The sequence below is a fragment of the Cervus elaphus genome, chromosome 15 (assembly GCF_910594005.1).
Source record: "Cervus elaphus chromosome 15, mCerEla1.1, whole genome shotgun sequence".
Taxonomy (NCBI): Eukaryota; Metazoa; Chordata; class Mammalia; order Artiodactyla; family Cervidae; genus Cervus; species Cervus elaphus.
In genome coordinates, this window is record NC_057829.1 from 42,490,759 (window position 1) to 42,506,293 (window position 15,535).

The 15,535-nt window shown below is 45.3% G+C and overlaps 1 protein-coding gene across 6 annotated transcripts in view; it reads right to left on the reverse strand.

Moving 5' to 3' along the window:
- Positions 1-1,022, reverse strand: part of ARHGAP22 (Rho GTPase activating protein 22) — a 176,708-nt gene extending 175,686 nt beyond the window's left edge. For 2 of the 6 annotated variants that reach the window (XM_043926935.1, XM_043926932.1), the window contains exon 1: positions 386-626. The gene's annotated coding sequence lies outside the window, so the exon portion shown is untranslated. Of the gene's footprint in view, positions 1-385; positions 627-919 lie in introns of those variants that run through there. The other 4 variants (XM_043926937.1, XM_043926942.1, XM_043926933.1 and 1 more) reach the window with 3 other exon arrangements.
- Between the last annotated feature and the right edge of the window lie 14,513 nt (positions 1,023-15,535).

Below are 15,535 nucleotides of genomic sequence, written 5' to 3' on the forward strand. Positions count from 1 at the left end.
GCATTACTAATAATGACAGCTAGCACTTAAAAGGCAGTGGCTGTAGACCAAACCCATTAAGGTGACAGCACTCAGAGGTAAATGTTTCAGTGGGATTGTGAGTCACCCCAAGTCACAGAGTTTAACACAGTGAAGGTGTGGGGATCCAAACCCAGGTTGCTCTTGCATTCCCTGCCGTCCCATTCTTCATGGTCCTAGACTGGCCTCCCCATGTGTCACCCTGTGGCTCCTCACTCATCTCCTAGAGGGTTCCCTGCTGCCAGCGGGTGTGAGCAGGAGGCACACGACACCCATCACCGGGAGGACATCTGGGCCCAGAAGTCAAGGGGCTGGCCCAGGTTTCCAGGAAAGCTGCCTGGGGGTTGCCAGGCCAGGGTCTGCTCACCTGCTATCGGGGAGCTGGACGCCTCCATTTCCCAGAACCTGTTCGGAGTTCCCTCTTTTTAAGACACTGCCTGGAGGAAGCGCCGGCTCCCTGCCCCCTCTCGTCACCCCGGCGGCCCTCCACGGCCTTGGCCCTGCCCCCAGACCCCATGTGACCAGCGGGCAGGGGAGGCGGGCTGGACTAGGAGGAAGCTGCCCAGGACGAACATCGTCAGTCGGCTCCAGGCTCCCCGGCTCCTCGGGGCCTCTGGGGATGGTGCGTTGATGGCCGTCCTTGGCCTGCTAAGAGGCTGCCGCAGCCTCGGCTCAGGAAATATTCCACGGCTGAGGCCGACCTCTGCCAGGAAAGGATGGGGCAGGGCGGCTCGCAGTCGCGAGCCTGGGGTTTGACTTGGTGCAGCGCGCCCCCTGGTGGGCACCCTCACGCACTGCTTCCCACGCCCCTGGACCTCTCCCTCGCAGCCCCATCTCTGCATCCCTCCCGGCCCCTGGACCCACAAATGCCAACTCGCCCCACCCTCATCTGTAGCCTTACCTTTCCGGGTGCCAGAGGCGGCTCGCAGGGTATACGGCCTTCCCGGGGCTTCCAGTGCAGGCTTCCTCCAAGCAGAGGAGCTGAATTGCGCGCAGCTGATCCAGTTCTGTCTGGAGTGAGGGGAGGAAGTTGGGGCTGGAAAGTCATTAGCAGGGGAGGAGCCCGCAGGTTGCAAAGGGAGGAGCTGAGCCACTTCCCGAAGTTCCAGTATCACCCAGATCTCCCCAGTCTGTGGATTGGGAAGCAGGTCAGAAACGTTCAGTCTATCTCCCAAGGTGACAGATTGCATCTCTGAGACTTGAAACCAAGGTCTGCGGCTGATTGCAAAGCGTTTGAAAACCAAGGCTAAGGAGGGAAGTAGGCAGGTGGTCCTCAGTCTCCTACCTCCCAGTGGGGCACTGGTAGGCAAAGAGCTACCTCCCCCTCTTCTGGACTCAGAGTGGCCCCTCACTCTTGTCCTCCCTGACCAAGGCAAGGGGAACTGGCCATGGACTGGTAGTCTTGGAAAGCCTGATTTGGCGTCTGGGCAGAGCAGGGGCTGGGGGGAGGCTCCATCACTCCAGGCTCAGGGAGGGGATGATGACCAAGGCGGGTGATCACTCACCCTAAGCACTGTGATAACCTCTTGCCAGCCCTTGGGGACTGCTGGGACGGGGGCGGGGTGGGCCATGGTGGAGAGGTAGGTAGAAGAAACACTGGGATGAGGGGCATTCGTGCCCCAACCAAGAGGGTCCCATCTGAGAGCTACGGTAAAGCATCTTCCTCTCTTGTAAGGTCTTGGGGACCATTCCCCAGTGCTCATGTTGCTACTCACATACACATCCCAGCTTAGTAGATAGTAGTGGTCCAGTGGTTAAAACTCTGTGCTCCCAATGCACGGGGCCCAGGTTCAACCTGTGGTTAGGGAACTAGATCCCACATGCCACAACTTAGAGTTCATGTGCCGTAATGAAGGTTGAAGACCTCATGTGCTGCAACTGGAACCCAGTGCAGCCAAACAAACAAACAAATACTAGAAAGAAAAGAAACACCAAGCTAATTATAATGTGAAAGTGTTAGTTGCTAGCCCACCAGGCTCCTCTGTCCATGGAGTTCTCCAGGTAAGAATACTGGAGTGGGTAGCCATTCCCTTCGCCAGGGGACCTTCCTGACCCAGGGATCAAACCCGGATCTCCTGCATTGCAGGCAGATTCTTTACCGACTGATCCACCAGGGAAGCCCAATTATAATAGGGGTACTGAGTAATCCTGACTGTAATTGGCAACTATGGCCACAAGATGGCAGTCTCCACACACTACTTCCAGCATTCCTGGTTGGTTTTTTTTTTTTTTTTCCCCAGCTGTGAGCCGCCACCAATAGTCCTTCTGTGGGGTGGGAGAGGCTCTGTTGGCCTCAGGGAGCTCAGAGGAGTCACCTGCATAGCACCTATTATGCAGGGAAACACATACTTCTGGGGGAGTTCAGGGCTGGGACTAGGGTAAGGCAAGTGAGGCATCTAGGGTACAAATTTTAAGGAGGCTGTGAGTGTCTCACTTGCTTCACCCTCATCCAGGCTGAATTGATGCTTTTGAACTGTGGTGTTGGAGAAGACTCTTGAGAGTCCCTTGGACTGCAAGGAGATCCAACCAGTCCATCCTAAAGGAGATCAGTCCTGGGTGTTCATTGGAAGGACTGATGCTGAAGCTGAAACTCCAATACTTTGGCCACCTCATGTGAAGAGTTGACTCATTGGAAAAGACCCTAATGCTGGGAAGGATTGGGGGCAGGAGGAGAAGGGGACGACAGAGAATGAGGTGGCTGGATGGCACCACCGACTCAATGGACATGGGTTTGGGTGGACTCCGGGAGTTGGTGATGGACAGGGAAGCCTGACATGCTGCAATTCATGGGGTTGCAAAGAGTTGGACATGACTGAGCGACTGAACTGAACTGGACTGAACTGAACTGAATCTATTATGTATGTACATAGAAAGGTCATCTTAGGATGTTAAAAGTTTGCTAATATATATTATTTATCATCCTTTTAAAGATTTCTCTAAAGATCAAAAGGCAAAATGCATATGATAATTAGTATATATAATTCCCCTTCTCTCATCAAGAGGTGGGACATGATGCTCTGAAATTTCTGCACATAGCCTCTAAGAAATCTGTCATCTTCATTTTCTCTCCCTGCGAGTCCAGCTGCCCTGTGGTTAAAAGCCTGTGTTCTAGTCCAGTGAGTGAGAAGAGGCCATGTGGGGAAAGAAAAGTTGCCAGGAGCCCCAAAGTACCAGTCTTGTGAATAAAGATTCTTGGGTATTCCAGCCCCTCCCAGCCCCCGAGTGAATGCAGGTAGTGGCCCCCAGGCCGCACTATGTGGAGTGAAAGAACTGCCCAGCTGAGCCCTGGCTGCTTCCTGTCCCATGGAATCATGAGATACAATACACAGCTACTATTTTAAGCCATTATATTTTGTCACACACCAGTGGTTATCTGAGACACTCTTCAATAAAACTTGGAAACATTTGACAATTACATGTTTGATTGAGCACCTACTGTTTGCCAGGTTCTGTGCTTGGGGCAGGGGCTACAGAATGAGCAAGAAAGAGTCCCTGACTCAAGAGTTCACAAACTGGAAAAGCAAGGAGGCAATACTAACAGCGATTTGCAGAAGAGATGCAGTGGGCAAGTGTAAGGTGCTATGGGGGCAGGGGAGGAGAAAGAATCCTACCCCAGAAAGGCAGGAATGGGGATAAGACATCTCTCCCTGTTGCTACACCCTGCAGTAACTTCTAGGGGCATTCTGTGACATGTCCCTTTAGTATATTATGTGGACAGATTTTGCCATGAATGCAACAATAATGCTGGTTATAGATAATGCTGAAGACTTGCCATATACCAGGTGCTGAGAATCCCCATTGTCCTCACACCCACCCATGAAGAAGGGTATGGCTGGGGTCCCTTGTACCGATGAGAAAGCTGAGGCTTAGGGAGCTGAAGTGACTTGCCCAAGGTCAGGCAGCTAACGAGGTGTGGAAGCAGGACTCAACCCAGGTGCACTGATCCTAGGGCCGGTCTCACAGCCATAATGCTGCCAATCTGCTTCTTGTTGTCTGGTCACTGTGTGTGTGTGCTAAGTCACTCAGTCATGTCTGACTCTTTGTGACCCATGGGCTGTAGCCCTCCAGGCTCCTCTGTCCATGGGATTCTCCAGGCAAGAATCCTGGAGTGGGTTGTCATGTCCTCCTCCAGGGGATCTTCCTGGCCCAGGGATTGAACCTGCGTCTCCTGATTGACAGGTGGATTCTTTACCACTGAACCACCTAGGAAGCCCCAATTTGCTCCTTAGCTGAACATATAAATCAAGCATTTCATCATGGTATTAAAAATAACATCTGAAATGGTGTATTAATGACTGTATAACAGGTTGTTTTAAAGTCTTCTGTAATCAAACATTTCACATTATTTCCAACATGCAGAGAGCACATTTTCACACAAATGTTTGCTTTTGCATTTACTTATGTCTCCACCTTATTCCATTATTTTAGAAAGATCTGAGGTAGATATATAAGAATTTTTTTCTGAATAGTGGGTCATTTCCTTAGAATAGATTCACAGAATGGTAAATAAAATGAAGTTTGGGGTTTTCTGAAAAGAAGGTCTGAAGGAAAGGGGCAGTCTCTGTGGGTCATAGTCACACAGTCATGTCCACCCCAAACAGCGAGCAATCATTCCCACATTTTACTGTTCTCCAGAAGGACAGAAAGGTGCCTCTTCAGAGGACCCTGCCATAGTGAGCTGTAACGAAACTGCCTGTCAGTGTTCCTTCAGAACTTGGTGAACCTGCAGCTAAGGTTTGAGAATTCAAATGTGCTCCCTGGGCTGCTACCTCAGTGGGTGTGAGCAGAAAGCAGAAGTGGCCTTGCCTCCCTGTCCCTTCCTCTTCCTTCAGAATCAGGCCCAGCCTCTGCAATGGCTCCGGTGCTGGCAGCTTCCCATGGTCTCTGGGGGAGCCTGGCAGTGGGTGACCCTGTGTTGTTTGGGCTACAGGTTCTGTTGGTAGCTGGTGGTGGGGACAGGGACACCTGCCTTCAGAAGCAAGCCCTTCCACTGCCGACTGCACATACTCACAGATGCCCCAACAGGCCAAGGGGGTGGGATCAGCAGTCCCTTTTTAGAGATGTATGGGTGAAGGCTCAGAGAGGCATGACTTGCCCTGTCAGCACTGCTGTTTCCCAGCCTTTATTTCCCTGTCCTCCATGAAGAGTCCTGGCTGTCCTTCTGATGAGTGCTGTGGTCCCTGGGACCACGCTGGCCTGAAGCATGGGAGGAGAAGGCATTTCTCTCCATTTCCTCCTAATTTCCTATGTGATATAATGGTGGAAGCAGCGAGCCTCTGAGATAGTGGTGTGCTGGTAAACGCTAACAACTGGCTCTTGAACACTCTATCTGCCTAAGTTTATTATAAATTTTACTGATGTGTAGCATATAATTTAGAAATAATAAGGAAATATATGATTTTCTATTGCAAATTCTATATGACCAATTGATTCTTATAGAAAACACTCATTAATTTTTGCCAAACTCTTGACTATGTAGCCAAGGTATAGTTTCAATTTAGCCAGTATTTGACAAATGATGTTGCATCCTGATACACAAGGCTTTACCAAATAATTTGTAGTCATCAAATCTAGTATGTAAAACTATTTCTCATCCTCATACAGATTATATTCCTTAAACAATTTTCAGATTTAGCACTATGTATGTCAGAACTTTTCTCCATTGCCAATGTTCCAAGTGACTTTGTTGAATTGGATAATCATTTTCAGACACTGGAAAAATATTTTCTCAGTTTTTTAAGTGCTATTCACAACACGATAGCTATAGACTCAGCACAATTTAACTTTAATCTACATTACTAATACAGAATGCTGAGCTGGATGAAGCACAAGCTGGAATCAAGTTTGTGGGGAGAAATATCAATAACCTCAGATATGCAGATGACACCACCCTTATGGCAGATAGCCAAGAAGAACTAAAGAGCCTCTTGATGAAGGTGAAAGAGGAGAGTGAAAAAGCTGGCTTAAAACTCAACATCCAAAACTAAGATCATGGCATCTGGTCCCTTCTCTTCATGGCAAATAGTTGGGGAAACAATGGAAACAGTGAGTGGCTTTATTTTTTTGGGCTCCAAAATCACTGCAGATGGTGACTGCAGCCATGAAATTAAAAGATGCTTGCTCCTTGGAAGAAAAGCTATGACAAACTTAGACAGTGTATTAAAAAGCAAAGACATTACTTTTCTGACAAAGGTCCATCTAGTCAAAGCTATCGCTTTTCCAGTAGTCATGTATGGATGTGAGAGTTAGACCATAAAGAAAGCTGAGCACCAAAGAATTCATGCATTTGAACTGTGGTCCTAGAGAAGATTCTTGAAAGTCTCTTGGACAACAAGGAGTTCAAACCAGTCAATCCTAAACGAAATCAACCTTGAATATTCATTGGAAAGACTGATGATGAACCTGAAGCTCCAATACTTTGGCTACCTGATACGAAGAGCTGACTCATTGAAAAAGACCCTGATGTTGGGTAAGATTGAGGGCAGGAGGAGAAGGGGATGACAGAGGACAAGATGGTTGGATGGCATCAAAAACTCAATGGACATGAGTTTGAGCAAACTCTGGGAGATGGTGAAGGAAAGGGAAGCCTGGTGTGCTGCAGTCCATGAGGTCACAAAGAGTTGGACATGACCAAGCAACTGAACAACATTACTAATGCTTTCTCCGCTACCGTATTAAGGTCAGTCAACAAAATAATAATTTTAGCACTTGTTGGTAGCATTTTCCAGTTTCCATAGTGTAAATTCTCCCACCATGGCCAGTTTAAAAAATACCAGCATGACATCAATAAGTGCAGAGATGGGAGCTGTGCATCAGGCCACCGTTATAAAGCATATCCACCACACAGATATGTGAGGTACTGGTGACCTCAACAGAACCAAAAGCAAAATGTAACTAAGTGAGTTGATTCTGAGTACTTACTACCTTTGTTTTAAATATAATTTGTCTATTGATAAGTTTATATAACATGTAATTAACTGTGAAGTTTTAATAACAGGAATATTTTCCTTCTCTCTGAGTCAATTATGTTTTTTGGTTCTAGAGTGAATATTATATTTGAAACCACAATATTGTCAATGTGGTTTATTCATTTTCTAGTTTTCAGAGTCAATGTATTGATAAAGCAAGGAAAATTCTTTTAGTTAGCTAACAGAAATATTTTAAACCATGATGATATGAAAACAATGATACAAGAAACAAAAATAAGGGGAGGAGGAAAGAAGAATAGCTAAGCTAGTATCCTTGTCTTGCAGAGCAGTAAACAGTCTTAATTGAGTACATGGAAAAGTGAATATACTATTCAAAGTTAGAAAGGAAATTATTAGAGGGAATTATAAAAATGCAATGAACAAAGCTGGAAAGGCAATATTTAGAGGAATAAAATAAAAACATAATTACAAATCAGGAAGGCATATAGGAGTGGAAAAAAATAGTGTAAGCATGCTAATTTTCTTATTTTTCAAGTCTGCAAGTACAGTCTAAAATTAATCCTAAAGGAAAAGTATTAAAGTTGTAATGGTAACCATCAGAAGATTGAAAAGCAATCGCTTCTAGTCATTATTTGGGCAAAGGAGAGAATGGTCATAGACAAAAGGGAAACTACTTTTTATGTTCTTATAAACTGAATTTTACTTCCATGTGTAGGTATAATTTTATAAGTAACAATTACAAAAAAACAAAAACATAAGTACTGTTAAAAGCGGTGGCTCAGATGGTAAAGAATCTGCCTGCAATGCAGGAGACCCGGGTTCCATCCCCTGGATAAGGGAATGGCAACCCACTCCAGTATTCTTGCCTGGGAAATCTCATGGACAGAGAAGCCTGGCAGGCTCCAGACCATGGGGTTGCAAAGAGTCAGACATGACTAAATGACTTTCACCATCACTTTGCACTGTTAAAAAAAAGCAACTTTTGGCCTGGACCCTATATATTTTGAGGTAATCCCTTTTACAGTATAGTTTGCTTTTGACCACATATGCAAACATCCCGAAAGGCCCGAAGTCATATTTAATCCCTCTTTCCAGTCTCCATGGGCTCCACCTTTGCTTGCCAGCCAGGGGGATTGTCTTGTTACACAGGGGAGTGGCCGTGCATATTCACAATGTGCTGCGCATTGCACTTGGCCATGTGATGCATTCTTATAAATTATTCTTCATTACCCTAAATTCATGTGCATGAAAAGGAAAGTCCAGGGCGGTTAAACTCCTTACTCCGAGCCCTACGTTTTGGCGGCTTATTATGGCAAGTTCCTGTTTTGGTCATCCCTCCTCCCCTCCAGGAAATGCGGTGCTTCCCTAAGTAAGAAGTCCATGCCTCAGGTTCCCACCTTAGAGAACCTCGCGGCTCACAGTACCTCCAGCAGGGGGCAGTATACAGCCTGTAGGGGCGGGGGCTGTTTCCCAGAAATTTAGGGGCAGGACTGGGCGAGGAAGGAACCCCCCGGCCCCTTGTTAGTCCCTTGAGGTCCCTCGAATTGTTCTCTGTAGTCACCCCAAGCAGGGCCCTGGTGGGAAGCGGAGGGTGCCCTGACCTGCCAGCTTTACGCAGTGACGCACATTTAATTTTCAACACACAGTCCGTATGACATTGCTATAACTGTCTTCATTTTCAGATGAGGAAACAGCCTGTGATAGCTTTTTCCCTCCTGCGCTTCCCCATCCGCTCCCCAGCACGATGTGGCTGGTCCTGGACGCGACCCTTCCTCGGGAAGGCCTTGTGGCCGCGGGGAACGATGCTCTGGGAGTGGGGGTGGGGGTCGGGGAGACACAGGGTCCGTGTGGCTCAGAGTCTCTGGTGGGACGTGTGGCCGCCCTGCTCCTGCTGCAGTGTGGCGCTCACGTTGATCTCTTCCGCAAGGTCTTGTTCTGCAGGGCACATCCGGGAGCTGCGCCTGAGCGGAGGCCCCCAGGGGCCGCGGACCACCTGGCAACGCGGCTGCTGAAGCGTGCAGCCAGCCCCATCTGCAGTACCCAGTGCCCGCCTCGTCCACTGTAACCGAAAGTCCCTACCGGAGCGGGCTGTGCCAAAGCACAGGGGCCCCCAGGAAGGCTGTGGAAGCATTGGGGTCTGCGCCCCGTGACAGAGGACACAGGACCCCAGGACTGGCCCTGGGACATGATAAAGCTGCTTCCCTTCCTTTACATCATCTCATCAGTCTTGGCAGGAGCTAGGAGGGAGGCTCCTCCACAGAGAGGCATCCGACCTTGACAGACAAGGGTTCACACCTCCAAGAACGGAAGCTCGCTCGCTCGCTCTGCTCTTCCTGCTCCACCGCCCTGCCTCTCAGTGATGTTCTTGGGGGAAGGGTGGGGAAGTGCTGCTAACCTCACCCAGCCCTTCTGAACCCACCAGCCTCAGCCTCCCAGGCCTTGGGCTCCCTCTCCCTCCAGAGTCAGACACGGCAGCATGTCACCCAGCATCTCCTCCAGCTCAAGGAGAAAACATGCTTGGCTGTCTTGGCAGTGACTGGCTGCAGATGGCCGCTTTGGGGTGTGAGCATCTGGCGGTCACAGATGAGACAGCCTCCCCTGCACCCCCTTCCCCCACCCAGCCTGCACGCCATTGTAGCCGGGCAGCCAGGTTTGCTCACTGTGAGATGGGCGGGCATTTGCACCACCAGTGATTGTTCTGACCAGGGGCCTGACCCACTGGCCCACAGTGACCTAATCACAGTCACTTCCCAGGTCCCATCCAGGCCACATTTGGTTGGTCCAGGTGTTCACTGATCCACACAGAGATGGAGAGTAGACAGCGTCTCTGTGAGGCTGGACCTCGTGTGGGGAAGACATGGGGCTGTGTTCTGCTGTGAGTGCCGTGAGCCAGCGAGGGAGCCAGCCAGAGTCCCTCATGTGGAAAGATGCAAAGGGTGGGGGGTGAGAGGACAGCACCTCCTGCTCACGAAGACCAAGCCAGCCGCTCGTTTGGTGCCTCCCACCAAAAACCTACCCAGTAAGTTGTGTAGAAGAAGCACCAAGAATCTAGGTAGCTGGGTGGGTGTTGAGGGGTCAGGGTGTTGAGGATTCATCTCCCATCCAGACCATTTCTAAGGCTTCACTAAGGAGAGTGGGGCAAAGTCTTATCTCGGGAAACTTCTCTTCATTCTCTGCTCCAGCCTCCCTCCAAGATGTCCAAGCCACCATGCCCAGACACCACCGCCCACCAGCATCCTCATTTAGCATTTGCCCATGCAGTCAGTCCAGTTCTCAGCCTGGCCTCTGAGGGTGCATATCAGACCCTTGGGAGCCCCTGGTCTGTTTCATCCTACTGGTCACCACCCGGGAAAGCTGAGCATGGTTCCATCCAGTGCTTCCCATAATATCTGCGCTGGGAACACTGGCCTCCTGCACATCCCCGAACCCTTCCTCAGGGTGTCTCCCCCTTCCTGCCCATCTGCTTCTTGGGGAAGAGAGGCCTCCAGGGCCATCTCCGAGAAGTCTCTGTCCTCTTGGTGCCAGGGGAGGTGTTCCTGACTACTTCGACGTGCTTGGAACTTTATTCTCAGGTTACCTAGGTACTCTCCTAGGAGCATTAGAGTTTTAGCTTTTCCTTTTTTTTCTTTTAAAGGGTTTTTCTTTTTTTTTGATGGTGGCCCATTTTCAAGTGGTTATTGAATTTCTTACAATATTACTTCAGTTTTATTGTTTGATGTTTTGATCAGGAGGCATGTGGAATCTTAGTTCCCTAACCAGGGATCAAACCCACACCCCCTGCATTTGAAGGCAAAGTCTCAATCACTGGACCACCAGGGAAGCCTGTAGCCTTTTCATTTCAATGTAAGAAACACCTTGATTTTTTTTTTTTTTTCCTATATGGTATGAGGTAGGAATGAGACTGATTTATTTTTGTCATGGAGATTCATGTTGTTTCTATACCGTTTCTTGAAAAGGTTTCTCATGAATCTTTTCAAAAAGCAGTATTTCACTTTCCTTATTGCCAGAAGTTACAGTCAACTCCAATTTCAAGTCTGGTTCTTCCTGATGCTCTCACTCTGGTCCCATGAGATCTCCCCGAAAGTCAAGAATCTTTATGGAGGGCCTAATTTCTGTTAGTGGCACATTAATGGTGAGAGGGCATAAAGTCACTCAGAATTAAACTGAAGTTTCAGCCATCTATTCCTACTTCCCCAAAATAAAACCGTTTTGGCGTGACAGATGTGTGGCTGTGCATAGTGGCTGAGATCTGTATGGTGTGTGTGTGTGATATCTGTAAATTCCCTAAAGATAGGCTGGATCTTATCAGCCCAACAGCTTGCACCGTGTCAGTCATACGGTGGTGCTGAGGAGACAGAGGTGGAATAAATGGAAGTGTCAACCCTGAGAGGCCTTAACCAATGCCTTACAGAAGCTCACACCCACAGTGATGCAATGTCTTCTCATCCACCAAAGATAAGTAAGCTTACATTTGCAGCAACATGAATGGAACTAGAGATGATCATACTAAATGAAATAAGTTAGAAAGAGAAAGATAAATACCAGGTAATATCACTTATATGTGGAATCTAAAATATGACACAAATGAACCTACCTACGAAACAGAAACAGACTCACAGAGAGAACAGACCTGTGGTTGCCAAGAAGGAAGGCAAGTGGGGCAGGAATGAATTGAGAGTTTGGGATTAGCAGATGCAAGCTATTATATATAGAATGGATAAACAATAAGATCCTACTGGATATCACAGGGAACCATATTCAATATCCTATGATAAACCATAATGGAAAAATGTTTTTAATGTATATATATATAACTGAATCACTTTGCTATACAGCAGAAATTAACACAAAGTTGTAGATCAACTATACTTTAATAAAAAATTTTTTTTCTTTAAAGAAATATAAGTAAGTTTAGCCTAAAAGTTGTTCTTGGTTTGAAGGTTCCTTGGGGAAGGCATTGCTACCTATCGTTTGTGCCTGTAGAACTTAATCCAGTTTAGGACTTAATCCTGGCAAATTGTTATGCTGACTGAAGTGCATTGAATAGCCTGCATTTAACTGAATCATATCTTCTAATTTTTCTTGATCTTTTTGATGGGCTCCTTTTGAGTATTATGCCAGTACTGCCTTTGCAGAAAGGATTTATAGATTCCAACCTCCAGCTGTTTTGGAAAATTAGATTAGTTGCCCACTTGTAGTTTTCCAATCCTCTCTCCCTTTTCCAAGTCTCCCCACATCAGCAGCAGTAGCTAGCATTGTTCCCATGGGCTCCTGGTGTCCCATGGAGGCATTTTCCAGTTGTTCCAGGACTGACACCCTTCATCTCTGAGAAAATACCCTCTTTTTCTGGAGTTCATCATAGTCCTCATGGGGAATGTGGAAATACAACTAGTTTCAAGAAAGTTGCTTTCTCTCCAGGTTTTAAAAAAAAATACCCCCTTGCTGTGTAAAAAGTCTTCCTTCCTCTTGATCCTAACTTGGTGTAAAAAATACATTGTAATAATGAAATGCAGAGAGTTTATGATGAATTAAGTGAAAAAAAGACCAAATAGGCTATGAAGTATAATTTAAGACATAATTTTAAATTTATTAAGAAAAAACTGAGATCAAAGGAATACACTTTGGCCAACATGGAAAAATGTTAAGCTGTTCTCAACATGGCTAGTGCTTAGCTGTTTAGGATACTTACAGTATTAATAACTTTTATTTTATTCTCTATTTCTTATACTTTTTTGTATTATGTATAAAATTACAATGGCTTATTTTAAAAGTCAGAAAAATATTATTAATTTTTTGTACGTTGTTCAGAGTATAGACATAATGTCTTTGAAAAGAGTATGACAGAGTATGACAGAGACTAATAGCCTACCAAAATGCATTCTCCCTTAATAGTAGGTTAAGGCTGACATATTACTGGACTGCCCACTTGAACAACTGTTGTTAAGTTTGCCTCATTCAAGATTGCTCTATCTCTGTTTCTCTAGGATCTAGCTGGGATCTGGCTCCGAATAGATGCTCAGTGTGAGTTTGTTGATTAGAACTGAACTATGACTTTCTTGACACCTTCATCACAAAGTTATAAATACCATAGTTTTGTTATTACTTAGAGTTTTAAATAAAATAGTATTTCCTGTAAAATGTGAAAACCTCACAACAGCTTGTTTCCATTCATTCCATCTTTTGTGCAGTTGTTGTCATCTATGTTTCACCTACAATTTCTACGAACTGGAGATGGTATAAATTCCAAAGTACAGTGTTACACTTTTTGATTTAAGCAGTTATAGTCTTTTGAAGAAGTTAAGACAAGAAAAAGTACATAGTTTATATTTGCTCACATATCAGCCATTAATAGTGTTCTTCTTTCCTTTCTGTAGATTCATGTTTCCATCTGGTATCTTTAGCCTCAACAACTTCCTTTAGAATTTCTTGTAGTGCAAATCTTTTGGAGATGAATGATTTCAGCTGTCATCCATCTGGAAATAACTTTATTTCATCCTCACTTTTTTAAGGATAACTGGGTTAACAATTTTTTCCCTCTAGTATACAAGAGATAGCTATCCATTGTTTGATGACTTCCATTGTTTCTGATAAAACATATGCCTAATATTGTTTTTGTTCCCCAATGTGTGATTTCTTTTCTCTAATTGTTAAGATAATTTTTTAAAATTTCTGATGTTCAGGAGCTATCCATTTTGTTCTTCTTGGAGTTTGCTAAGCTTATTATATCTGCAAGTTTCTGTTTTTCAACAAACTGAAAATTTCGAACATTTTTCTTCAAAATTTTTTTTGGTTCTGTTCTCTCTCTTCTTTCTCTCTGGGACTCGCATGTATTATACCATTTGATATTGTCCCAAAGACAACTGAGTGTGTGTCTATTTTTCTTCAGTCTTTTCTCTGTTCAGATTGTTTGTTCAAATATTTGTTCAGATAGTTATGTTCAAATAATTTCTGTTCATCAGTCTTCAATTTCTTTAACTTTTCTTTTTTAAAATTTTTGCTCACTGATCTACTCTTGGGCTATTAGTAAAATATTCTTTTCAGATATGTTTTTCACTTCCAGAATTTACATCCAAATCTTCTTATTATACCTTCCATCTACTTCCTGAAATATCCCACCTTTCAATTATTATGGCCATCTTTTAAGTCATTGAATATATTTGCAATGGCTGCTTTACAGTCCTTATGTGATAATTCCAACATCTGATTCATCTTGGGGTCTATTTCTACTGACAGTTGTTTTTCTTCTTATGAGTCACATTTTTCTGTTCTTTCAGATTTCTACTAATTTTAGTTGTTTGCTGGACAGTGTGGATGCCACATGGAAGGCTGCTGCACTGTTTTCTTCCTTTAAAGAATGATGAGTTTTTTCCTGGTTAACAGTTGAGTAACTGGAATATCCTTTTGGTTTTGCCAGACTTGCTTTTATTCTCTGTTACTGCTCTTTCAGGCTTCCCTGATAGCTCAGTTGGTAAAGAACCTGCCTGCAATGCAGGAGACCCCAGTTCAATTTCTGGGTCAGGAAGATTCACTGGAGAAGGGACAGGCTACCCACTCCAGTATTCTTGGGCTTCTCTTGTGGCTCAGCTGGTAAAGAATCCACCTGCAATGTGGGAGACCTGGGTTCAATCCCTGGGTTGGGAAGATCCCCTGGAGAAGGGAAAAGCTATCTACTCCAGAATTCTGGCCTGGAGACCCCATAGTCCATGGAGTCACAAAGAGTCAGACACAACTGAGCGACTTTCACTTTCACCTTTCTTTTCAGTGCTCTTTTGTTTCAAGTAAGAACCTGTTCTAGTTCATGACTCCTACTCTAGGCTCTAGTTCTTAGTTTTCAGATTTGGCTTTTCTGGAGTATAAAACGAAATCTCAAGATGCTCAGGGAGGTCTCGCCACCCTGGATGGTATGGAACGCCAGCATAGCTAACAGTGCCTGATCTCTATTACCTCAGTTCTCAGCCTTGGAGCAGGTGATCTTCTCTATGTCTTTTGGTGTCTCACCCCATGCATGTATAACAACCCTTGGTCGAGGCCATACACAGTGAATTCCCATAAAACACACTCTTCTCAGGGCCCTGCTCTGAAAACTCTAGCTTCTTAGGAAACCTGGAACTCTCTGACTTAAATCTTTTTAGTTCAAGGATACTACTGCCCCTGGGGCTTCACTTCCATGTACCATGGCAGAAAAGCACCCATAAGAAGAAAGGCAGAGCAACAGGCTCACCTTCTTTGTTTTTCTTATTTCAAGGGTTGGTCTTATGATGCCTGCTATTCAATGCCTGAAACCAATTGTCCCATATATTTGTCCTATTTTAGAGTAGCCTTCAATGGGAAGTTATCTCTTGTCGTAACTGGGAGCAGAATATCCTTCCTATTTTTAGATATTTTTTAAAACTACAGAATCTCACATTTCCCCTCAACAAAAATACATATTTCCATGTATGTACATGTTCAGTTCATGGTTGTCCTGGCAGCTTCAGTGTCTAACTAAGCATGGGCAACTCTCTCAGTAATAATAGCACATATTTGTACAGCCATTTTTATTTACTATTTGTTTCTGGCTACGTGGCATGTGGGATCTTAGTTCCCCA